Source organism: Neovison vison, chromosome 1, assembly GCF_020171115.1.
Source record: "Neovison vison isolate M4711 chromosome 1, ASM_NN_V1, whole genome shotgun sequence".
NCBI classification, from domain to species: domain Eukaryota; kingdom Metazoa; phylum Chordata; class Mammalia; order Carnivora; family Mustelidae; genus Neogale; species Neogale vison.
Window position 1 is genome coordinate 53,080,325 of NC_058091.1, and position 27,676 is coordinate 53,108,000.

Genomic DNA, 27,676 nt, shown 5'->3' on the forward strand with positions numbered 1-27,676 from the left:
CTCAGAAAAATATTCTACTTTTTTGGAGACAAGTTGTCTTCTCCTTGAGGTTTGGTGACTTCATTTGATATGACACCAATGTTAACCAAGGAAATGAACATAGAATATTAAAAAACCAAAAGGGAAGGTGTTTTAAATCATTGGGCAGACACTTGGTACCAGCTTTTTAGAAGCAACTGGCTCAATTAGCCAGTTCAGGAAATGTGCCACATTGTGTATAAGGAATCTGGCTCTCCAAAATATGGAACTGCTAGAACATTGTACACCGGGTTTACTTTTCTGAGGAACGTCATCCTTGGCTCAAATCAGTGAAAGATTCATCATCTTCCCAGGTGACACTGGGGCAAACCAAGGTTTAGTCTCCTTTTATTGCCAGGGAGAGATTGATGGTTGTGGGTAGAAAACTATGCAAAAGCTGGCAGTTCTAGCTGGCTGGAGCTTTCAGGTTTGTCCAAGTGAAAGTCAAGGGTGTGAACCCAGGTAAACTAAATGTTTACCGCTAAAGAAGCCACCATGAATTTGAAACCACTGAGGTACATAGTCCCATTCACAGAGAGCACACCCTTCTACGCAGCCACAATTTTCTCTGTGAATGACTGTGAAATGTAGGTTAGCGCATTTAAGTTTTGGGCTAAACATGCAAGAGGGAGATTTCACCAAGAAAGGCAGTGGTTACCTCCACAGCATTCAATTAAGAAGAGACACAGTTATGTCACTGGAGACAATTCAGGCTTGGGCTCATTAAGTGTCAGAATTTGTTATATTTTATAATGATTGCAGCTGCAAACATTACTTCTCCATAGTGGTTAGCACAGTACATGCCTTTAGCTGTGAAGAGCAGGATTTAAATGGTGAGTGGAACAAGGTGGGGACTTATTCTCATAAATATCTAACTGTATCAATAGTTTCAGAAAATAAAAATTTTATGATTTTTGAAAACTGAATGATTATAAGTAAATCTCTTCATTTAAGTAATCTAACTTGTTTGATTATATACTTTGAAGTTAGTTCTCAAAATGCTGTATGGTTTGATAATTCTCTAAATTTCATAACAAATATACTATGATACTTGTTAAGTTTTATATTTGTATGATTCAGCAAAATAATGACTTACCACATTAATGGGATCACATAGTTTGCTGTTGTTAATTGGTAGTAAGCACAAACAGATGGACAGTCCCAAAGGAATAAATGAAGAAAGCAAAATGTATTGAGAAGAAAGACATGCAAAAATACACTGTTAATTACTTGTACCAGCAACGAGTCTTACGACTTTGCAGAATGGAATCCACAAATATATAGGCTATGCAAAGTGAGCAGTTCCATTTATTCAATATTTAACAAATATTTAGTTGCCTACAATATGCCAGGCACTGTATTAGGTGCTAGGAAGAAAAATATTTAACAACTAGGTTCTTGCTTTCAAGAAGCTCACTCACAGGCAAATAAACATGGTAGTTGCCATAGTTATATGAACAACATTCAAAGAGAGTAAAGAAAGCAGCTAAGTTTTCCTAAGGGAACTAGGGAAGAGGAAGTAATTCCTGAGTTGACACTTGAAAGAACCGTGGGTTTAGTGGTAAGGAGGAGGAGAGAGGTCCAGAGGACTCCAGAAAGGGTGATGGTTCAAGGAACACAGAGGACCTAGCCTTGGTTCTTTGAAGGGAAGGGCCTGACCAAAAGCTACTTTTGGATAATAGCAAATGACTTAAGAATCCTGAGGAGAGGATTGACACAAAGACTCTTTTGTGTTCTCTGTATTCCTCTGAGAGCTCTTCAGAGTTGAAGGGGAGGGGCTGACAGGGTGGGCAGAGCAGTTGATGTGGAGATGGGGGAGGGCTCTCCAGATTCCGGTGGAAGTCAGACTACCTTGACAGTAGTAGCAGTTTGCTTCTGGCTGTCCTGGTCACATCTGTCTCAGCTGCCACCTTACATTGGACTGGAAGTCAGTGGAATCCCTTTCTGCTAGCTGGGTTCTCTTTCATCAGTTGTAAGTTCTGAGGCATTATAAATAACACCTATATAAATACAAGTAAAAGCTCTAACAAAACTCGGAGGGGTGTACAGATTATTTTATTTTTCTTTTATTTTGCTGCCTGAAATATTGTTGGACTAGAACTTACAAACCTTTTTTCCTCTACAAACATACACAAACATGATGGTATGTGTAAGTCATATTTAATTTCAAAATGAATTTTTTCATGTCACGTATGGACAAATCTGTGCCAATCATACCAGAACAGGCCCATCAAGCTCCATTATTAGTCAAGTAGTCTAATATAAGAGGTGTATGGCTTGTGAGTAACAGGGGGGTTCACTATGTATGAGTGACTATAGAGCAACTTGAAATGGTAGGGACATCTATGACAAAAACTCCTATGGGGTCCTATCTGGACTCATTTGTGGCCTGTACATGAATGAGAAGCAAGCCCAGCATGAACTTTCTATTAAACTGGCTATGTGTATTTAATAATAATAACCAATGATAGACTGTGACCTGGCAAGTGCAGTAAGTAAAATAAAAACTTACTAATGGTTCATTCGGAAGAGAAGAATTAGCTCGTTAATTTTCACTTGGAATTGACCATTATGTAACTGTATTGGAGTCACTATGCTCACTATGACTTGTATTGTTACTTACTATCTGTTAGGCACTTTCTACACGTGTGACATGTGCTGAGTGGTCCCCATTCCCCACTCATTCTGTCTGTCCAATGTTATTAGTATCAAAGCTGAAGCTTTGAGAGGTTAAATGGACTTTTGTTATATGGCTCACTTTCAGTGTGAGAATGCTGGAACTGAAAGAAACTAGAAGTCATCTGTTTCATCAAAAACTTAGATATTCAGCATTCAGGCAGGTAACTGAACACCAAGAATCCGCGCTTTATCCAAACACAACAGCTGCTATTCAGTTTCAACCTTTGTTTTCACTTGGGCATGTGGGCCCACTGTTGCCAGTCTTATCATTTTTAAAGAGAAATCGGAAATCTAGATTTAAATGTGAAGTTCCCCAGTTTTTAAAACAGGCTGGGCAAACAAGATACATCCAAAGACTAGGCATGGCCAAGGGGCTCTAGTTAGCACCTTCTAAGCAAGTGCAATCCCATTATTTTCACAAATGCCACAGGGAGGGGAAGTGAGCTGCCCAATGTCATGCAGCAATTCAGGTCTGGATGGGAATCAATATGCAGTATGTATTCCTTCCATTTTTTTCCCTCAAAATCATGTTAGATTACATGTTATTAAAATAGTTCTATGGGGTGCCTAGATTCCTCTGTCAGTTAAACGTCTGACTCTTGATTTTGGCTTAGGTCATGATCTCAGGGTTGTGAGATAGAGCCCACATGGGCTCTGCACTGGGCATGGAGCCTGCTTTGGATTCACTTTCTCTCTCTCCCTCTCCCGTGAACCCCCTCCCTGCCACGTGCTCTCTCTAAAAAAATTAAAGATAAATAAAATAAAATAAAATAGTTCTTTAAATTTTTCAGAAAAATTGAAGTGTGAACTGAAGAAATGAGCTAGTGAGTGACAGGGAGAGACTGACCCATAGATTTTTGAAAGGTATTTAAAAATTGTTTACTTCCTTGATATAATCTGAAAACTGAGGGACACTTGTAATGCTAACGCTTTTGGCCTATGTATTTGTAAATGTTTGCTTTTCTTTTTGATGATTGCTTTTGCTTCATGATTTATAAGGAGCTTTAAATAGTGTGATTGGAGAAAAAAATTTCTAAGGAAAAAAGAAAACCTATGGGGTTTATTTTCAGTTTTTGCTTAATAGATATTTCATGGGTATAATGAATTCTAACTATAAATTTTTTAATATTCTTATTTTTTATTTGATATAAAAATTGGAGAAATGTGGGACACCTGGGTGACTCAGTGGTTAAGAATTTGCCTTTGGCTCAGGTCATGATCTCAGCTTCCTGGGATAGAGTCCCACATCCAGTCCTCTTGCTCAGCAGGGAGCCTGCTTCTCTCTCTGCCTGCTGCTCCCCCTGCCTGTACTCTTGCTCGCGCTCTCTCTCTCTCTCTCTCTCTCTGTAAATAAACAAATAAAAACTTTTTTAAAAAAAAGGAAATTAAAAAAACAAATTTTAAAAAATTGGAGAAGTGAGTTAGGGAATCATTTTTTTTTTTAAATAATGAAGAAACTTTCTGCTTTCACTTTAAGATTTTTCATTGTGGACTCTTGCAGTTATAGTGTTCTTCTGTAGCTTAACTTGAAATATTTTCTTCCTTCTTTGTTTCCTTTCTAGTGATAAGAAAAACAAAACAAAACAAACAAAACAAAAAACACCCAAATGGCTCTTACGGGAATCCTTTAGTCCTCCTTTCATTAGCTGGGTTGTGGAGGAATATGGGATGGGCTACTCCACTGATACTGCTGGTTAAGGATCCCCCATGTTTGCAGACATGGATTTATATGGATGAGTGTTTTGGGAAGGAATATAAAAGAAATGAAGTTGGAGAAAGGAGGAAGTTTCACTCTTCAATCACACCCATTTTCTTAAAAGAAGTCACTGGGGTCAAAGGTCAGAGTGACAAATTGGGGGTGGGCGGTTTCCCAGTGTGCCCTCATCTATGTGGTCTCATGGAATCATGTGATTCTTGATCTCAAGAAGCTGATCTTGCCTGCCCTTACGCTTCATAGATGGGTATCAACATTTCCCCATTGCTGATTTGCATGGCTACCAAGAGTACACATGTTAAATATCTTCAATAAGCCTAACCATAGTGAAAATTCTCTTCATCTGCGGCTTTTCCTTTACCTCCTGTACCATCCTGGGCCTGGAAATAAACCTAGCTGACTTGCCGTGAAGGTCACGGAAGATGGGCAGAATCCTGAATTGCTAGGTTCTTAGTATTTTCCTGACTTGAAGCTAAGCATTTAAAAAAGTCAACTTATATTTCATAGTGCTCATCTCATTTTCTTATTTGCCACAATGTGTTTTTTAACTTTAATTTTGAAATAATTTTAGATTTACAAAAAAGTTGCCAAAAGAGCCCACAATATATTTTCAAAATGAGTTTCTTTAAAAAATTTCAGAAGTTATTTCCTTGTATTATTTATAACATCTACTCAATGCAATTTTTGTATATATTTTTTATCTTTGTTAGGAAAAGCAAGTCATCATAGCAGTAATATATGGCCTTGCAAATGCCTGTATTTTCCTGTTGACTCAGGTGAGGGAGGATATCCGTAATGTATTCAGTAGGTTCTCAAGAAATATTTGTCGACTTATGTATATAATAGGAAGGATTTCTATTATTTGAGAATTACTTAGTCATGGCCTAATTTGTATTTCAATGTTAGGAAGAAGATACCATGCCCTAGTTCAAATGTGTGGTCCCTTTAACCTAGAGTTTTGTTTTAGATAGGGGTCCTAATCTAGTATGTTTGGGCTGCTGTGACACAGGTAGGTTATAAGCAACAGAAATTTATTTCTCATAGTTACCTACAGACTAAAAGTTCAAGATCAGGGTGACAGTATGGTTGGGTTTTGGTGAAGGCTCTCGTTTGGACCTTCTCCCTGTGTCCTCACATGGTAGAAGAGGCTAGGGGAGCTCTGTGAGGTTTTTCACAAAAGGACTGATACCAATTATGAGAGCTCCGCCTTCATGACCTAAGCACTTTCCAAAATCCCCAACCCTAATACCATCACACTGGGCATTAGGATTTCAACATATGCATCTGGGGAGAAAACAAACGTTCAGATCATAGCAGGTCTGCAGTAAACTTTCTGGAAGAGTACAGCAGTTGCTCTCTAGGACATTATATTTGAAGGCTACTGTTATGCATAAATATTTCCTAACTTCTTTTTAGTATCCTATTATATTTCAATCATCCATTTATTTATTTAAATCCCTTCAAAATCTGGGCTTTGTGACTAATTCCAAGGAGTGACTATTGTTCCATAGTGTTAAGAATAGCTTACTTTTTATTGTCCTGTATGTGCCCTCCTGCATACTGTAAGGGCTTCTCTATTTGTACATTGTAGCTATTATCCTGTATTTTAAGAGAACATGGCTTTGCAACCTCCAGCTCTGACTATATTTGCTTACTATAAGAGCTTAGATTTCCTCTCTCAACAATCTGGGGAATTGCTATGACGTCAGACCTCTGTGTCAATGCTCTGAGGGTGAGAATGCAGATATTGGAGACATTTCATTTGAGGTTATTTGAGGAGAATATAATATTGGCCTATCAAGTTGGTCAGCAGCCTGTTTGTAACCCCCATCTCTGGCAGAGCTTGTCTATTGGAGTCATTCAAAATTTATCTCGTTTCTGAATCGTTTAGTCACTTTTTGGCTCCCCTGATTTCTCTGTTACATTTGGGAATCCTATAAATTCACCATCTTCTTAATAAAAAGCCCATGAGTAGAAGCAACATTCAGAGGTGCTTATAATTTCTGAGGACTTTTGAGAGATCCGTCTCCATTTTCTCACATTCTTCAATTTATTTTAACTGGGATGGGGCCAGCTTTTTCAGGAGATTAAGTAGAATATACTGGTGTTCATTGCGTTTTCTCAAACACTGCCTTTCCCCACCTTTGTTTAATCCAATTACACAAAGATGTACTGCTCATATTTTTTTTTGTTTTGTTTTTAAATATTTTACTTATTTATTTGACAGACAGATCACAGATAGGCAGAGCGGCAGGCAAAGAGAGGAGGAAACAGGCTCCCCGCGGAGCAGAGAGCCGCATGCGGGGCTCTATCCCAGGACCCTGGGATCACGACCTGAGCCGAAGACAGAAGCTTTAACCCACTGAGCCACCCAGGTGCCCCTGCTCATATGTTTTTAAAAAAGATTTCCTTTATTTATTTGAGAGAGAGAGATAGTGAGAGCACGAGCAGAGGGGAGAAGGAGAAGCAGACTCCCCACTGAGCAGAGAGCCGGCTGTGGGACTCCATTCCAGGACCCTGGGATCATGACCTGATGCTTATCCAACTGAACCATCCAGGTGCCTCTGCTCATACATTTTGTGTAAGCTCTAGGCTGATTACTGAAGGGGTTACGAAAGCGAGTTAGACAGTTTCTGTCCTAAAGCAGTTTATGATCTTGTGTGATGAGGGAAATGGTTAAGGACACCAAAGCTGTGCAGACAAAAAACCACTTCTGTTTCCGTTTTTATTTTTTACTTGGGTTAAATTTATCTAAAGCTTTCTAATCAAAGCTCTGTGGAATAAAAGAGAATAAGAAGGAAAAAAAAACACAAAGTCTCCGGGCCGAATATACTTATCATGTGCTATGAATAGTCTTGCTCCAAAGTATGAAGTCCAGATGTTGGATTTATCCCATAGTTCAGTGAATGACAAAACTCCTAACACTATATGTTTTATAGCTTCACTATTTATACATAACCTGTGATAAAGCATTAACCCCTTTTGACTAATATTTTCTGCCTCAAAGGATCCACTAGCAGGCATACAATTAAGTACAGTTGGAAAAAGCATATTCCTGAGTTCATGACAGTAAAACTGGTTGTCTTTGGTCTGTCGCTGTGCCACAGTAATAGAATGTATCTGAACTAATACAGGAATTGTTACAATGCAACATGACAGACATTGCCTTCTACCTAAAATCTTACTTTTCAATGAATTAATTCACGAAACCTCATCGCTTACAACTATGAAAAAGAACAGTTAGCTGCCACCTGCCCAGGATGGAGAAACTGAGGCACAAAGCGAGCTGTTAATTTCTTTGAAATGTCCAGTGAGCAGTTAATTTCTTTGGAATGTCCAGTTAGCCTCCTAGCCAACTTACTGATGACTAATTCTTGGTTCTTGACAACAGTTCTTCCCCAGCTCAAATATGTTCTCACCAAATCGTGAAGCTCCTGACCAACCAACGAGCACCGCTCTGCTGGTTCCATTAGAGATGCATTAGAAACCTTCAAGGTCACTGTTTGTTTGTATATATCTTTGACATCAACTTTTGGACTGTACTTGAGACCATTACTTCATAGCGAGTAAGGAGAGATGCCTGACTGTAGCAACACATCAGTAACTGTTACCGAAATTCACAGACACAGGCTCTCCCAGGAGGCAACCGGGGCCAAGAGGATTACTGAAATGAGGAGCGTGAGGAGCGTGAGGAAGAAGAGAAAGCCAATATCCTTATGAACGAAGCTTTATTTCTAATAAAAGAGAAGAAAACAAGAACAAAACATTGACTTCAGTTCAAAATCCAGCTCGTTTTCTTTACAGAGGCTATTGAAATTTGTCAGTACAAACTCACATATTTTCTTCCTAGCTTACTGTCGCATACTTTAAGAAGACAAATTATTTCCTCCCTATTTTTTCCTCCTTCTACATGCTTTTCCATCTGCTTTGAAAAACCACAATACTGTGGAGCGAGGCTGGACTTGGTGGAATGTGCTTATTCTTGTCAGGCAGGCTGAGGGTTAAGGGAAGAAAGAAGCAAATGATTCTGGGTTTATCTGATACATCCATTTCCCCTAATTCTGCCTTCCTAATCTCTTACTTAGGAATGCAGGGAACTCTCTCCAGTCTGATTCTGCCTGCATGGAAAAGAACGAGCAGGAGGTTGAGGTTGCAGCAGTTGGTTGGCCCATTCTCAGGGGTATGCTGGAGCCAGCTGGCTTGCAGGAGCTGACTGTGCTCATCTCTTCTCAGCGCTCTCTTCAGTGATGTCATGGTGGTAGCTTGAAATTGGCCACGAGGGGGTATTTATGCCATAGAAATCTGCAAATGCTACCTACCAATCAGGAATCCCCTCCCCCACTGGAGACTTAGTTTACCAGCATATCACTGCCCTTTGTCCTTAACCCATGTCTGAAGGATTTCTGCCAGTGTCCAGTGAAACTTCACCAAACCTTTGACATATCAGGAGCCTAAAATGACAAACCAAAATGAATTAGGAAGAGAGAAATTTTCCAGCTATGTCATCATCAAAAAATAACTTGGGGACAGGGTTTTATCTGCCCCATAATCTCTAAGAGCAACTGCTTACAGGTCTACCAAACAACTAGTAATATATGATATTAGTGTGTTTTCTAAGCAAATGGAGCTTTGAGATAATCTATAATCCCTTGTTCCTACTTCCAACCAGATTATCCCACTAGATCTCCTGGCTCCAGTGTAATCTTAGCAACCCTTGCTGCCAACTTTTGGTGCATTTACAGTTATAGTTGGAGGCTTTTTGTGGCTTCTGTGACCCCAAAGACTTAAAAAGCATCAGAGATTTTGGCCCCACCAAAGTCTTCAATGTGTAGGAAGTTTGGGTAGCATCTCAGCATTGGGGTAAGTCTTGGAGGCTCTGGCCTTCCTGAGATCTTTTCTTTGTTGTCTTGATAACCTCCCAGCAGCTTCAGTGATGGCAGGAGAGGCCACTGGCAGCAGGAGTCAAAGAGAAGGAAATACCAGAGTCTCTAGATAGTTGTCAGGACATCACTGAGGAACATAGTTATTTGCCTTTTCACTGTGAGGACTTCTATTTCTAGAAGAGTGAGGATCTTTGAGGACAATCTGCAGGTCCCCAGTTACGGATGGGAGCAGAGTTTAAGAGGCTGTAATTTTACTTCCAGCTTACTGTATTCTAAGGGGACATGATTTTACATTCTCAATCTATGAAATGGCAGAGGTACAAAAATGCGGAATCTGAATTCAGGCAGACATGATTTAACTATTGGTTAAGGCCCTAACAATCACTTATCCATTCATTCATATTTCAAGATTAAAAAAGCAAAGAAATCCCCAATACCTTAACATCATTCTCTGAAGAAAAGTAAACAAAGTGATAGAGACCTCTGAGTTGCCATTGCACATATGATACAGTTTTGTGCTTTGAAAAAAATCACTGCTAGAATACAGAGTACTTAAAAAAATTTTGTTTAAGATTTGTTTATTTGAGAGAGTGCACACACTCAAGAGGACAGGGTGTGTGTAGAGGGAGAGGGAAAGAGAGTCTTTTTTTTTTTTTTTTTTTTTTTGGAAAGAGAGTCTTTAGCAGACTCTACTCTCAGCACAGAGCTGGTGGTGAGGCTCCATCCCATGACCCTGAGACCTTGACCCCAGCCAAAACTGAGAGATGGACACCTAATGGACTGCACCACCCAGGTGCCTCCAGAGTACTTTAACAATGTTTTAAAGATCACATTAAGTAGTCACTCTCTGTGAGCCATTGTGGATGAAATCTATGCCTTCTTGCTTAGGAAATGTGCTTAGTAACAGTTTTGTTGAACTGGCTTTGAGATAGGAATATTGATTCATTTTTTATAATAAATTTAAAATGAACTGACCTGGAAATAACTCATTCAGCCAATCATCAAGCACAGGCAAAAGATCTTACTAATTTCTCCGGGTCCCACACTTGACTTACTTATAATTAAATAGGAACAATTAAGGAACAATTTTACTAGGTTGTGAGCTCTATAATGATACAAACCACCTGGAATTGTTTTCTTTACCCAGTGCTGAGTACTTTGATATTACTTAATAAGCATGTATTGAATGAAAATAATACAGTGGATCCTGAAAATAATTTCACTAATGACAGTAACATTAATTCTGATTTTAAATTTAGTTTTGAGCAATATATTTTAAAGTGACAAAGAAAGTTTATTCTAAAATTTCCTTTTCAATGACACATGCATATGTAGGGAATGGTACTTATAAATATATAATTGGCAAAATGATTTGATGAAAACTGAGAACTTTAGTAAAATCTGAACAGCCTACCAAATGTAGGGCATGATTGGTCTATAATCTAAGTGAAATCTATGGAGGAATAGAAAACCTCTAACTGTGTGGTCCCTGTCTAGGACTTTGGTTCAAGCAAAATCCAGCTATTTACAATTCTTGGAAAAGAAACTCTATTTTCACACAATTTATATATGTCAATATCTTTTACATAGGGTATTGTGAGAGATTTTTAGAAGGTAGTTCTCTTATCTTCTGTGGTTTTGATTTTTTTGGTTTTTCTGTTTTATATTTCTTCTTATGCTCCCGCGAGCCACTGAGTACATTTTCTTAGAGCAGAGGTATAGGAGGACAGAGGGATATTCAGGCTCATTACCTCAGTTGGCCCAGGAGTCCAATAATACAGGCACATTCTCTGCCCAGAACAGCTGGCTATGGCTGGTCTAGAGGAAAACTCTCTGTTCACAAGCTCTGCCACCTCCCTATGCTGGTTCGTCAGCTTCCTGGCAAAACTTTGTCTTTGGCCACAAGTGTCATTAGATGAGAGAATACTGATGACAGAAAGCAAACACATCACCACTCCTAGAAAAGCAATTCTCAATTTGTGTTCTGTGGATGGTGAGTCATGCTAGTCTACTAAGAACAGAGGAGCACAGAAAACAAGGGGAAGAAGGGCAAAGAACGCCCTCCCTGGTTACAAATTTGGAAAATGCTCACTTTGAGCATTTTGGTTGGCTTGAATGACAGCTGATGAAAATGAAACATCAACAAAATAAGGAGGTGGTATTGAATTACTGAGAAAGTATTTTTTCTCATGGTTGCATGAGAAACATACTTTACTATTTACGTATATCTTAATTTTTAGACATTAAAATTATAGGAACATAGCCAAAATTAAAAATAACCTGTGTTTTGTACTTTCTTGATGTGTAACTATAGAACATTCCTTGACCTTCCTCTGCCCTTGCTCCCACTATTTAGTTGCCATAGCGACCACCAACGTTCACTTTTTTTTTTCTCATGTGGAAGAATAACAGTACCATATGAGGGACAAACTGAAGGCTGAACATGCAAACACAGAGTGCAGTCTTATTATAAGATGAGGCTTGCCGGGGTTCATCCATAATGTTCTGTTACACTTTTGTTTCTACTCTTCCTTTAGCTTGGAAAGAGCATACTCATCCCCTGGACCCCAACGGAGTACTGCAATATGAGAAATTCTCAGTCCTCAAAGCTTTCCCTCTATCCTAATCAACAGCCATTTGTCTTGGTACACTTCCAGTTTTGTTTTGTTTTTTATGATTTTATTCAGGATCAGATCTAGTTATTTTTCAGATCCAAGATTGTTATTAAAGCATTTCTTGAGATGTCTTTTATTTTAAAAATCTGTTTAAGTATCTATTCTGTAGACCATTTTTCACATGAGAAGTCGTTAGGATATTAGCTTCCATTATATTTATTTATAATGTTTATTAATATTTAGTTAGTTATATCTATTTTGGATATAATATGCCTAATACATTAAAAGATTAGCATAACACTTATACTTCATAAGTAAATATAGAAATGTTTAGGATAACTGATTGTATTTTCAAATAATGCATTAAGCTGACAAAAAAATTTACAGAGTAATATCTTGAACAATGACATTCTTGAGAGAAGGAATTTGTTTTGTATTTTTCTGTGTCCTTGCACCCAGAATCGTTCTTAGGTGCTTGTTGTTTGGTATAGTGGTGCACAAAAAAGTTTGTAGAATGAACTATAACCCATAGTTCTCAAGCTGAGAAAACCAAGGATTTAGTAGTAAGAGATCAGTGAGATATTTTCTTGTCTTAGTTCCTTCCTAAATTAATATAGAAGCTTCTCTCCACCTTCCGCAAGTTAATTTAAGAGGTGGTCCCAGAAGGTGTCTACTGGCCCTCCAAATGCCTTCCTGCACCTGAACTGGCTTGAAGATCTATTGGTGCCTCTGCTTCTTCCACTGGTTCCAATAGTGACCATGCAGAAGTTCCCCCAATTCTCTCCATGCTTCCTGCATGACCACTTCTCAAAGCCAGGACCCAGCTCCTTACAGAGCCTTCGCTGGTGCACCTCTCTTTCCCATTTATGCCTTTATTGTAGCTCCCTGTCTGCCTTAGCTTTGACTACCTGTCTGTGGAGGCACCCCGCTTCCCCCCCCCCGGAGCATATTCCCTGCTATGCACACTATTTCCTCTCCCATTGAAAAGTGACATTGTCCTTGGATCAAACTTATGATAGACCACAGCTTCTTCCTTTTGAACAATTTCTTTGCAGGAGGTTTCTTTGACCATCCTGCACACAGTCTGTCCCTTGCCTCTGCTCCCTCCCACATGCATTTCTCCCTGCCATCCAGGCTTGTTCAGACTGGACTCAAACTCAAATGGTTTCAGAAGATAGGCAGATAATAAACAAATAAAACTGGCAGAGAGTTTGCATATTAAGCCCATAGGAATAATTATTATTTAATATTCTCTCCTTTTTTTTTTAAAACAGGAAACTTTCTTGATGTAGCTTTTGTTTTTATCCTTAGTTACAGAGAAGAATTTCTCTACTAGAAGAAAAACACAGTGCAAATGTAGTAATAAATACATGGCAATTGGGTCTCAATGTTCAAGAGGTAGTAGAGAGTGGTAAGGACTGGTGGTGAGCTAGTAAGTCCTTCATCTGAATGAGTCAGCCATGATTCAGCTCCAACTAAATGTAACTACGTGAGAAAATGGGCTCAGTTGTGCCAGATATTCTGATTTTTTTTCAATAAAATCTCTGTATCTAGATTATTTTGTGAAATATTCTGAAAAAAGTCTAATTCTTCTTGATAGGAGTAATATTCCATTATATATATCACGAAGAATATATATACACACACACGCACACACACACACACACACACACACACTACATCTTCTTTATCCCTCCATCAGTCAGTGGACACTTGGGCTCTCTCTGGAGTTTGGCGATGGTAAATAATGCTGCAGTCAACACTGGGGTGCAGATCAGTGATGTGGATGGAGCTAGAGAGTATTACGCTAAGTGAAAACAGGGAAAGGCAAATACTGCACGTTTCCACTCACATGTGGAATTTAAGAAACAAAACAAATGAGCAAAGGGAAAAAGAGAGAGAGAGAGAAAGAGGTAAAAGGGGGAAAAGAGAAAGAAACAGACTCTTAACTATAGGGAACAAACTGATGGTTACCAGAGGAGAGGCGGGCAGGTGGATGAGGGACACTGGTGAAGGGGATAAAGGAGCACTTGTCAGGATGAGTACCAGGTGTTGTATGGAAGTGTTGAATCACTGTATAGTACCTGTGAAACTAATACTACACTGTATATGTTAGCTAACTGGAATTTATAGAAAAACTTTAAAAAAAGAAATGAAAATTTACAAATAAATAATACATAGTAAAAAAAAATGTCTAATTAACTGTTCCTTTTACCCCATATCTGCAACGAGTTTTTGGCCTATAGGACATCACTTTTTAGCCTACAAATCTAAACTCTCAAACAGGGACCCTGTTGGAGGATGGTAATTAGGCATGTAATCAGTAATGGTAATTAGGCATGTAATCAGTAATGTATATAGTTACAAATAATATATATTTTTTCCAGTCAGGTCAAGTATTTCTAGTTTAGTTATGGGAAGAGTAGAGAATTTCTAGGTGAAATAGGTAGATATCTTGAGGCCTCTTTGCCATTTTCTGGACTCTTACCTTGTCCTAGAAGGTTGGTTCTCAATGTAAAGTCTGGGACTAAGAGCATTCTCATTCCCTGGGAACTTGTTAGAAATGCAAACTCTCGGGCCCCACCCTAGACCCATAGATTTGGAAATCTGGTGGTGGGAATCCACAATCTGCATGTTAATAAGTGCTCTGGGTGATTCTGAAGCACTCTGAAGTTTGGGAAACACTGCCCTGGGCTTTCAGAGGTAGCTTCTCTACCTGTAGTTGCTTCTAAAGCTCTGGCAGGCTGATAATCTCGGTCTTCTGGCTTCCTCAACCCCAACCCAGTCTTTAGGAGCCAAAATTTAACTGGTTTGCGAACTCTGGGCTCAGCTTGGCTCTCCAGAAAAGGGATATTGGACTAAGACATTGGTACTTAGTAATGGAGGAAAAGGGACTTGGACATTAAGCATGTTCAGAGGGGAAGAGGAAGAAAAAATATGCTCCAAGATGTCTTCTTGGTCTCCCTCAGCCATGGCTTATTTTACATTGAACAGCCTAGTGGTATGATTGATTGATTGATTGATTGATTGATTTTGGAAGGATTTTATTTATTTGAGAGAGAGTGAGAGAGAACAGAAGCAGGGGGAGTGAGAGAGAGAGAGAGAGAGAGAGAGAGAGAGAGAAGCAGACCCCACCCTGAGCAAAGAACCTGATGTGGGGCTCCATCCCAGGACCCTGGGATCATGACCTGAGCCTAAGGCAGACAATTAACCTACTGAGCCACCCAGGTGCCCCTCATGGTATGATTTAAAGAAATACTGTCTTTGCCCTACTTTTAGCCTCTTAAAAATGGCTACTTCTGTTTTAATTTCAATCAAAGATTCACTAGGGTTCATAAAGACTGAGGAATATAGAGTCAGGGTAGTGACATTACTATGTAATTTACTTTTTTTTTTTTTTTAAAGATTTTATGTATTTATTTGACAGAGAGAAATCACAAGTAGATGGAGAGGCAGGCAGAGAGAGAGGGAAGCAGGCTCCCTGCTGAGCAGAGAGCCCGATGCGGGACTCGATCCCAGGACCCCGAGATCATGACCTGAGCCGAAGGCAGCAGCTTAACCCGCTGAGCCACCCAGGCGCCCCCTATGTAATTTACTTTTAAGGAGGTTGATTTCTTAACTGCACCCTGAGATTCTGGAAGAGTGATAGTTCAACAGATGGGTGAGAGGTTATGTTTGGGCTGGGGACACACTTAAGGCAAATCTGGGTTGGGAAGGTCCTTTGTGCACCAGAATGAGAACACTGGGATCTTATTTTTATAATTTCAGGGAAAGACATAGGTGAGGAACACAGATGGGGAGACAGGAAAGATGCCTAAAAGGAGGGGACAGAGAGTGACAATGGATAGCGTTGGGGCAGAGAACCCCTGTATCATTCCCTCTTTCCAAAAGCTTCTCCTAAATCTCCTTTCAGAGGGTCTACACAAAAATTTCATTGTTGGAAAATCCCTGAGCTCTGGTTGCCTCCAGTCCCCACATGAGTCCTTTTTCTTGCTTTTCTTTTTCAAAGCTAAAGCAAGAGTACTGGTGATGTGATTTAAAGGAGAACTCATTTACATATATTTCCTGAAGGTCCTATAGCATTTATGATTTATACACTGTACACAGTGTTATGTTTCATAGTTAAGATACCCCATAAAACCCAGGGACCTAATTCTAATGCTTTTTTTCTTTGTGACTGAATTCAACTTTATTCTTTAGTTACCTCTCTTAGACTTCTTCCCTCCAATACTTGACTAAGGTGGAGAACTTAACCTGGATACTTCTGGGTAAATTCAGTTTTATCCGGTGATTTTTTTTTTCTTTTCCTTTTTTCAGTTAAATCAATATACATAGCTTAGTCCTAGAACACACCAGAATTCCACTTCCGTCTTTCCCTCCTCTCAAGCTCTTTTCCTCCATATTTTGGGGGTATCACACAAACACAGTGCTTCATCTGTGGGGGGCAGGTAGGGAAGTTTGCTAACATGACCAGCTTAGTGCAAGTAACGGGGTGGGAGCAACTCCAGTATCTGGTTCATATGGACGGCCCTGCTGTGGTCAGGACTGGCCACATAATTTAGGGGTCCCAGTACATAAGGAAAGTGTGGAGCCTCTAGTTGAAAAAATAATGAAGGGTTTCAAGATAGCAACAGCAGAGCTGCAGGACAGGGCTCTCTGCAAGTGTATGGGTCACATGCCTATAGAGCCATTTTACCTCTATGTCCTCTTGTCATCTCCCAGCCTGGTGAAAGCAGTGGCCACTGGGGAAGTGCCCTGTCTCCCCTGCTGTCTTAGAAAGCCTCCCCTATTCTCACAGGTGCTGCAGATTTCCTGAAGTGTAGCTGCTCTTCCCCACATCCCCTCTTCGCGTGGTGTGCTTTGAAGCCCTCTGCCTTGGTAACTCTTCTAGTAGCCTGCCAGCTGTCTCTCCAAGATTCCTTCCACCCTTGCTGGGCACTCAGGCCCTTGGGTATGTTATACGTAGCAGGCAGCAGTCTCCATTACCCTCTTTGCAGACACGTGCTGCTAATTCTCTATCAGCTGCCTGAAGATCCCATGGCATGACTAATGCTAGTGGGAATCCTATTCTCAAATTGTATCACGTCAGGTTCTTCCACCGTAGATTTCTCAAAGGTTGTGAAGGAACATGTTTATATTCATGCCCTCCTTCGAATTCCCTGGAAGAGAACAAGAGGATAGGTGGGCAGATGACATAGCTCTACATGATCTTTTCTCTTATTTTTTCTTCTCTCTTATTTTTAGCCATTTTTCTCATTACTATAAACTGGGAGAGGGAGTGGGGAGTGGCAGAAACCATTTCTGTTTCTCCCATTTTAAATGCACCAAATAATTATAATTGTTACACAGTCTAAAACAGGGTTGGCAAACTAGGGGCGGGGGGGGGGGGTCAAATCTGGCCACACCCATCTGTTGACATTATCTGTGGCTGCAGCTGAATTGAATACATGCAGCAGAGACCACATGACCTGCAGAACCTCAAATATTTAGCATTGACTTCTTTACAGTAAGAGTTGTTGACTCCTGTGCTAGACGATCACAGTTGAAAGCAAAGTGTCTGTCTCTGGTGGTATCTCTATGGGGGTGTTGAGAGGTGTTTGATGACCTCAGTAGTTAATTAGCCACAGATGAATGCTTCCTGCCTTACTGTTGCTAGTAAGTATTTTCCCATACATATACAGGGTGGGTGGAACAGGTGTTATTATCCTCATTGTACAGATGGGAAAGCTACCAGTTGGAGAGGTTAAATAACTTGTCCAGGGTTACAGACTAAATGAATGTGGGGTTAACAGTGGGGGCATGGCTTTCTTGAGGACTTAGAGTTAATGGCAAACATCTCCAGGAGGTTTTAGCATGTTAAGAAAATTAATGCTAAAGATGTATGCGGTCATGGGACACCTTAGGTCCATTGTAGGGTTGGGGGTATGCTGAGGTAGCGTGGTTGGACAGTGGAGAAAAAAAAGTGGTTTGGGGCCATTATGTGTTTGAAAAAAACATTCCAAAAGGAATTTTCTTATGTACTTCCTGCCCACACACTGTTTGAAACAGTGTTATGGTAGCATGTATTGGTAGCATGTATGGTAGCATGTATTATGGTAGCATGACATTTTAGATAAATTAAATTCCTGATGCATCTTAATTAACTAATCACAAAGTTATACTTACTCTTATTTTTTTTAAAGATATTTATTTATTTATTTGACAGAGAGAGATCACAAGTAGACAGAGAGGCAGGCAGAGAGAGAGGGGGAAGCAGGCTCTCTGCTGAGCAGGGAGCCCAATGCGGGGCTCGATCCCAGGACCTGAGATCATGACCCGAGCAGAAGGCAGAGGCTCAACCCACCGAGCAACCTACGTGCCCCTCTACTTGCTCTTTTTGCCATGCTTTGCATTCACATAGCAGCTAAATTCATGAAGATTGATTGATTGGTATAGAACACAGCCTCTTCATACAGTATCAGACTGATAAAAGTCTTTAAACATTGGATAGACATCTACGACAATTACAAAGCTTCTCTTGCATTCATAGAATTTTTGCATTTTTCCTTGCTTGGTGTATAAAGTGTATGTGCTCTGCTTTCAATTTAGGCTTCCTATGCTCTGATCTAACCCAGGATAAGAGGTGTTCAGGGTTAATTAGAAAAGACAGAAGTCAGGAAGAGTTAAAAACAGATATAACCCATGACTCTCTTATTATAACTGACTTTAAGTTGCTCTTTTATGTTAAGAAATGGTTTAGAGATTGAAAAGAAAAGACATTTAAAGGACAACTGAATACAATTGATGTATCTGTAGGCACTTAGAACACATGAAGTCATTGGCGCCACACAGATGGAGTGATCCACGTAGTTCATCTTCTCCCTTGGTAGCATGAAGCAAGGATATCCAAACCATAGTGTGTCTTTCTTCTCATTAACCCACATTGTTGACACTAACTAGCAGTTGTGATCTGCCTTTGCGTTTCTTGAAAATGCAACAAAATTATTTAAGAATATTTGCTACAGAAAGACATTTTCTAACAGAAAATACATAGAATTAGCTTAATAAAGCAATCAGCTACTGAGTGAACTGGAATTTTTCTTAATTTGCCTGATTTTAAAAGTCTTTTCAATTCATATCTGGTCATAAAAAAATTGTCATGTTTCTGGAGTCTTAGTTACTTTTTCAATTCTAAAAAATTAGAAGTCAACATTGGCGCCTGGGAGGCTCAGTGGGTTAAAGCCTCTGCCGTTGGCTCAGGTCATGATCTCAGGGCCCTTGGATCGAGCCCCGTGTGGGGCTCTCTGCTCAGAAGGGAGCCTGCTTCCCTTTCTCTCTCTCTCTGCCTGCCTCTCTGCCTACTGTGATCTCTGTCTGTCAAATGAATAAATAAAATCTTAAAAAATTAGAAGTTAACACTGCAACCCCTTGCAGTGTTCCTCTTCAGCTTTGTTGAAAACCTCAAACACAGAGAAGTAGAAAGGCAACGTAAGGGGAAAGGTAGGGGTAGAGAGTGTGGTCTTAGAAGAAGGTTTCACACAAGCAGAAATTAGAGAAAACTACCTGCTGGAACAGTAGGATTCTAAATTAATTACTATCATTGGAGGCTCTTTGGTGGATGCTATCTCCTAAAACTGAACTTATTTCGGTCCCATAAAAGGGTCACTGTGGTTCATTTGTGTTGCAATAGTTCTGATATGGTGGGGAAATCTCCCATTCCGATTTCTCCTTGCACATGGAGAAACCCAACAGGCTTACATTCTAGCTCAGGCTTTCCCAGGCACTGGCCACATTATTTTGGGCAAATGTCTAAATCTCTCTAAACCTCATTTCCTTATCTTTATAAGAGGAAGAATTGTAGTCCTTGTTTTATGGATTGGTATCAGGATTTCATGAAATGATGCTTACCCCAATGTCAAGAGCACAATGAGCTCTTTAGTAAATGTCAGCTATTATTACTGTGAATAGAGGTAATATCTAAGAATAATTCATCAAATATAGACTGCTGAGTTAGAGTCCAAGGTATTTGTTGTTCTGGTTACAAATAAGTGTTTATTAGGGGAAGGGAAATGACTGATTCTTCTACAATTCTGGGTCTGGACCTTTTCAGGAGTGGTGAGGTACAAAAAGGAATTCTGGGTCCAACTAAGCAGGAATCTGGTAATTTTCCTCAGATGTTCTCTTTGTCACATGATAAAACCAAGGTTAAGCAATTTTGATTAAACTAAATGGTAACATTTTTTAGAGGCCAGGTACTGCTAGAATGTCTGAAAGAACTGCAGTGCCCAGGTAGAAAGGATATAAGTAAAATTAACCAGAAAGCTAAAGAGTTGTCTTAATCACTTAAATTTTGGGCATCACTCTTCCTTTGTAATCAATGACTATATATTATATACGTGTCTGGTAGAATAGTGACATCAGAATTACAATAATAAAGTATTATAAATATAAAAATATTTAAAATGTATGTGAGGTTTAAAAATGAGTCATTAAAGTTGAAAATGCCAGAAAAAAATGTCATGTCATTATGTCATTGTTTCTTTATAAAACAGTATATTTCTAGATAGTTGAACATTTTTCTTTTATACAATTGACAGTGACCTTATTTCTATGAAAGAAGTAAAAAGAACAATAACAAACCCCAAAACCCTGTTATAAATGCTAGAAGTGCGTATAAAGAGATAAACTGACAGTTGCTATGAGAGGTAACCCTATGTTACAGTCAAAATTTTAAAATCTTCAAATTGTACATTCATTTAGGCTCAGGTATCCCATTTTTTAAAATTATTTTTTCAGGTATCCTATTTTAAAAGACTTCTTATTTAATGGTAGTTCCCTGATCTATTCTTTCATTATTTTTTTTCTAGAAACTTTTTCCAGATCTGCTTTTATCTTCCTTGAAAAACACAGAGCAGAACTTTATAAAACATTTCACTCTGGTTTTAGGCTAGGGTAGAATAATATTTTTCTATTTTGCCACAGTTATAATACTTTTCTTAAACTTTTGATTGCAACATCTCTGCAATGACTCCAAGAGAATCCCCTTTCTTGAATTCTAACATTTTGTGAAATTATTTAGAAGAATTTTCAGTTGGTCTGGATAGATCTGTCCTAGTAGAAAATTATTTTGAAGATTTTATGAATGTGGATAATAAACAGTGAAAAATCACTTAACATGGCTTGTTTCATAAATAGTATGAAGAAAGTGAAAGAAAATTGTAAAGAAAATTTAAGAGTAAACCTAGGAACACTTATGAACAGCCTTTAGAATGAAATGAAATGATAATCCCGTGAGAAATGTTTGAACATTGTATGAGTTGGGGTCTTTATAATTAGACTTCACCAAGTAAATAAGATATGCAGAGGGAATAATCTGACATCGATAAAGAATAAACTATTTGATTCTTTTACATTCTGAAATTCACATAAAACTAGAACAGATGTTTTCTTTTGTCTTTAGTTTTGGGTGCTTTGGGTATTGTCATTTAAGTCCAACTGAAAGAACCAGGACAGTTCCATGCTAATAATCTGGAAGCCTCACTTGCAGCAGACCGTCTGCCAGACCACACTATAAAAAGAAGGCTTTTCTGTAATCATGTGCTTTCCTTTTTACTATGTACTATAATTTTTCCTTATAATTCTATAAATCATTTAAAAAGAGAAATTATATAAATAAAACTATTGTGACATCTCACCCCATGCCCTAGGTAGGTTCTTGGAAAAGTATATAGATGAAATGAAACCAGAAGCAGAGGCTGGATACTTGAGAAACATAGGAAATATTCCAAAACCTAATTTATGCAGAAAATGTTTCTGTTGGTAGTAGGGATGGGGAGTCTTGTGGCCAATATTGAACATGAGAAGATAAATCTGAAAGGAGGCGAGAGTTAAGAGTGAGAAAAGAGAAGGGGGAAATTCAGAATTAAGATTTGCAAGGAGCTAATGAAGGTGGGCACTAGAATGAGTATTTCATTGCTGTAGAATTTTTTCCTTGTCCTTTTCCTTTTCCTCGTTCAAATGCTCTAGAAATACTTGTTCGTTCAGCGTAAATGGCTCAAAGTCTTTATAAACATTTTCTGATTCCTAGAATTTTATTCATCTGATGGTATGCTCTGGTGATTGCCCAATATATGCGGTGTGTGGGGGGGGAAGTGAGGGAGGGCCCGAAGAGGAGGGATGGCCATAGATAAAAGAGGGAGGTTTGGAATAACATTTCATATTTCTTTTCTTCACACCCTAGTCAGCAAATTCCATGCAAACTATTGCTGACTAATTACAATGAACGGAAAAGTAAGCTTATTTCTTGAACTATGTTAGGATTATTTACTTATTAAAAAGAGGAATTTGTGCCCCAAATAACAGCAATTCAAAAAAAAAAAGGGTGGGATGATTAAAAATCTGATTGAATTTTCAATTTGTCTTTTTCTTGAAAAGAACTTTCTTCAAAGGTTATATGCTGGGGTAGAGCAAGGGTATTTTTGGCATCTTTCAGAAATTTTGTTATCTACATCTCCCAACACTGCAGCCATGTAATCAACTATTAAGAGCCTACAGAGTACCAGATGCCTTTTTTGTTACCTGCCTGATACTCCTGTAAACACAATGGACGGGATTTGGCCAACTCTGATTAAATGTGTACTATTGTTCAACTCCGGGACTTTTAACACAGATGGTCCCTGTTCAGACTTCACATCCTGTTTTCATAACCTGTATCCTTAATGTTTAGCCATGTTGCTTCTTGGGATGATTTAAAAATGATTCATCATTTTACAAGTTCTGCAGCAGGTTAATGATTTTGGCAAAAGGATTTTGCTTAGCAACCTAATTTTAATTGCTGTGTGAGTTTTGCATGAGTGTCTATGGAAGAAGATGAATGGATTTCTCCAATTCTGTAGTATGAAGTGAAAAACATTACTTTAAGTAAGCATTTGTAAACTTTTCTGAATCATCTGATTTATAGAATATTCCCCTACCCCTTCCAATTTGCATGTGTTTAAGAACCTAGAGGAAAGCCATATCGTGAGTAGGTATTTGGAATGAGACCTGGGTTCAAATCCTAGCTCTTCTATTCACTAGGAGTCGTTGTGTGATCCAGGAAAAAAGATATTTAATGTCTTTCAACCTCCTAGGCCATATCTGTAAAATTGAGAATAATAGCACCTACTTCATAGGGTTAATGTGAATATTAATTTAAATGAGATACTATATGTAAAATGCTTAGCACACTGTGTAACATTTAAGACACAGTATGTGATGCAGCCACTCTGGAAAACAGTATGGAGGGTCCTCAGAAAGTTAAAAATAGAACTATTCTATGACCCAACAATTATACTACTAGGTTATTTAATCCAAAGGATACAAACATAGTGATTCAAAGGGGCACATGCACCCTAATGTTTATAACAACAATGTCCACAATAGCCAAACTATGGAAAGAGCCCCGATGCCCATCGGCAGATTAATGGATAAAGAAGATGTGGTATAGATATACAATGGAGTATTACTCAGCCATCAAAAAGGATTAAATCTCACATTTGCAATGACATGGGTGGAATTAACAGGTATTATGCTAAGCGAAATAAGTCAGTCAGAGAAAGACAAATACCGTATGAATTTATTCATATGTAGAATTTAAGAAACAAAATAGGTGAACGTAGGAGAGGGGCAGAAAAAATAAAATAACATGAAATCAGAGAGGGAGGCAAAACATAAGAGACTCTTAAGTACAGGAAACAAACTGAGGATTTCTGGAGGGGAAGTGGGTGGAGGGATGGAGTAATTGGGTAATGGGCATTAAGAAGGTCACTTAATGGAGTGAGCACTGGATGTTGTATACAACTGATGGATCACTAAGTTGTACTTCTGAAACTAATAATGTATGTTAATTAAATTGAATTTAAATAAAAAATTAAGAAAAAAAGAAACTCTTGAGAGAGCTATTAGAATAAGGAAATATGGTTGTCATTAAATGTGATGCCATTAATGTCATTAAAGTCATTATTGTCTTGATATTTTCCTCCTTCAAAATAAAGTAATGTAAAGTGGACATTATTGGAGTGCCCAGATGGCAGTTGCAGGAGCATGTAACTCTTGATCTTGGGGTTGAAAATTTGAGTTCCACGTTGGGTGCAGAGATTACTAAAACAAACAAACAAACAAAAAATTTTATAAGTAAACAAACAAACAAATAAATAATGTGAGCATTACTGATGACACACTTGATTACACTATTGAGAAGTATCTTTCACTTTCAGGTGTCTACTTCCTTCCAAAAACATTTCTTGGGTAGTTTGTGATCTCTGAGTACTTTTACATTGCCAAGATAGAAAAGGAGCTGATTGCTGACTTTGTTGTGGAGATAAAGCTGGTAGACCCTATTTAGATCACCAAGAAAGTACTAAAAACAATGCACACATGTCAAAGGAAAAGTAATTAATGTGAAATTTCAGTGTCACAGAGGAAAAATATTTGCTAAAACAGAATTAACATCACGGTCTAGCACATGAGATGTTTTTATCAGTCAAAGTGAAATAACATGGAAGAAAATAGGGAACTCAAGCTTTTGAGCTGATTAGTGACATAAAATAATTAGATGATTCTAAAATATGCTTTTTCTGTGAAAGTGACTAATTCTGTAATCAGTTAATTCTATAATCACTACTAATAACTAATATAATTCCATTAATTCCATAAAAGCTATTAATACTACAATAAAATTTACCTAAAAATCATCAGACTAAGGGCGCCTGGATTGCTCAGTGGTTTAAGCCTCTGCCTTCAGCTCAGGTCATGATCTCAGGGTCCTGGGATCGAGCCCCACGTCAGGCTCTCTGCTCAGCGGGGAGCCTGCTTCCCCCTCTCTCTCTGCCTGCCTTCTGCCTACTTGTGATCTCTCTCTGTCTATCAAATAAATAAATAAATAAAAATCTTTAAAAAAAAATCATCAGACTGAATGTTTTAGAAAGTACTAACTATAAAAAGAGTTGCACTAAGTAAATGTCACTTTCTGTATGTTTGTAAATACAGTTGAGTAAATGCATGTAACATAGCTAGTTAGGCATTTTCCTAATGTAGGAATACCCAAATGCTGTAGATCCTATAAAAGATAAAAGAAGTCCAGGGAAATATGACACAAACACATGCTACATTCAAATACAAACATTGTATTTGATTAAGGAAGAAACATTGTATCTGACTAAATTTAAAACATTATCACCTTACTATTGTCTGGAATTTTTATTAATGCATGGTCTAAATTGAAGTTGTCAAACCAGTATTTGATGCACCATCCCAAAGAGCCTTAAGATCTTTTTTTTTTTTTTATAAGATTTTTTATTTATTTTATTTGAGAGAGAGAGACAGTGAGAGAGAGCATGAGCGAGGAGAAGATCAGAGAGCGAAGCAGACTCCCCATGGAGCTGGGAGCCTGATGTGGGACTCGATCCCGGGACTCCAGAATCACGCCCTGAGCCGAAGGCAGTCGTCCAACCAACTGAGCCACCCAGGCGTCCCGAGCCTTAAGATCTTATAGAGAAAATTATTTCGGATAAAAAGGCATGGAGTTGTAGGGAGTCACAATTCAGTTTGGGAAGCCCATGTGTCTTACTTATGATGTGTAAAACTCAAGAGTTATATTTGAAATTGTATTGGGGAGGAAAAAGTTTTTCTTCTACCTTTCTAGGTTCTTGGCTGAGACACACCTGTAACAAAAAGACAAATTAACAGGAGAAAAACAGAGTTTAATAACATGTATACCTCCTCTATGCATGAGAGAGGAATTCTCAGAAATGGCTCAAGCCATCACCTTAATATCATCTTCAGTTAAAGACAAAAGAAGATGTAGGAGATAGGGAGTCATTTGGGGGAGGTTACCAAGAAAAGCACAGTAAGTAAGAGTAAAGTGTTGTGCAGATTTAAGACTTAAATCCTTACCTTCTCTGTGCTGAGAAGAGTTTCCAGAAATTTAGTCATTCTTTTCTTCCTGGTACAGAGAGGGAGACACCCTTACAAATGGAGATTTCCCATATAAATTTAATGTTTCATACCAAAGGGAAATTTCTACTCAGTTTTCAGAACTTCACCTCTGTCTACTATTTCTTAAATAATCAATATGCCAAAAAGGTATATTTTACTCCCCTTCAAAACTTTCTATTCACTTTTTTTTTTTTGGACTGGGGTCTTAAGTCAGCCCTCTCTGCCCACAAATAAACTGTGATAAACTAAAGTAGATCTGTTCTGAAGTGCTCTGACTTCTGTTACAAAGACACATTTATTCTTTCTTCACCAAGGAAGCACAAAAGATGCTCTAAAATTTCAAGAACTAATCTCTATGCAAACCAGAAAATAGGTTGCCAGTCTTAAGGACCACTTCTTCACTTTATATTGTTCAAAATTAGGGTGCTGAAGAAAGTTCACACACTGACAAAAGGGTCCTTTGGGTTATAAGAGTTCAGTTCAAAAAAGGAGCATGAATGTAGATTTAAAGATTTGTTGGAAGAATTGAATACGCACTATCTGAAAGGAAACATCCCACTGTATTTATTTTTCTATTATAAACCTAGTGTTTTGAAAAGCTTTCCTTGGTTTCTTAAGTATGGTTGAGTTCATAAAGGAAATTTACTTTCAGAAAACAAGTCTCTGCATTTTATCTGGAATGAGTAATGAAAATCTTGCTGCTTAGCTGTTCAGAGGAAGGACTATTTATACTGTGAGTTTTAAATAAGCCCATGTGCTAAGCTACTATATTTAAGAGTTAAGGCAAATTTTGTAGTACAGCCCCCAGGATATTAGAGCTCTCTTTCTTACACTTTGAGTCCTAGGCTTTGAGTTCAGTTTGTTTGTTAGTAACATACCTGTTGGTCAAGTTCTTCTGCTGAGAGACTGACAGAGAATCTATAAAGCATTCATGATGGAAAGACCAAAATGTACTCCACATGGGACAAGTTACCCACTGCTTTGTCTTTTTCTTTATTTTACCTCAAGATATTTAAAAAATTTTTGATTTTGAAATTCATCTGTTTTCCCCAATTCTTTATGCTCTTATTTTTATTACTGTAAATGACTGACCTAAAACAAAACAATGGGGGGAGGGGGGTTGGGAGAAGGGGGGTAGGGTTATGGACATTGGGGAGGGTATGTGCTTTTGGGTAAATTGGAAGGGGAGATGAACCATGAGAGACTATGGACTCTGAAAAACAATCTGAGGGGTTTGCTGTGGTGGGGGGGTGGGAGGTTGGGGTACCAGGTGGTGGGTATTATAGAGAGCACAGCTTGCATGGAGCACTGGGTGTGGTGAAAAAATAATGAATACTGTTTTTCTGAAAATAAATAAATTGGAAACAAAACAAAACAAAACAAAAAAACAAAACAACCCCCCTTGTCCCGATTTTGAAAAAGAGGTTATGGAAAAACAAAATCCCACATTACTAAAAATAACAACACCCTCTTCCTTTTGAGTTTGCCTATTCCTCTCTCAATTTGAAGCCCCCTCCACCCTATGTGGGTTTTTCTCTACGTTGTGACTTCCAACTTGTTCCTGGCAGTGTTTGATGTTTGAATTTTCTTTTATTTTCTGTTTTTTAATGTTTTATTTATTTATTTTAGGGAGAGAGAATGCACAAGTGAGGAGAAAAGGAGAGGGAGAGAATCTCAAAGTTGACTCTGCATTGAGCATGGAGCCCAACATGGGGCTCAACCTCATGACCCTGAGATCATGACCTAAGCCAAAACCAAGTCAGATACTTAGCCAACTGAGTCACCCAGGTGCCTCAGATGTTTGAATTTTCTGA

General features: G+C 38.5%; 1 protein-coding gene across 3 annotated transcripts in view; it reads left to right on the forward strand.

Moving 5' to 3' along the window:
* The window catches only part of FILIP1 (filamin A interacting protein 1), a 183,245-nt gene that overhangs the window by 44,285 nt on the left and 111,284 nt on the right, over positions 1-27,676 (forward strand). The gene's annotated exons all lie outside the window — the stretch shown is intronic.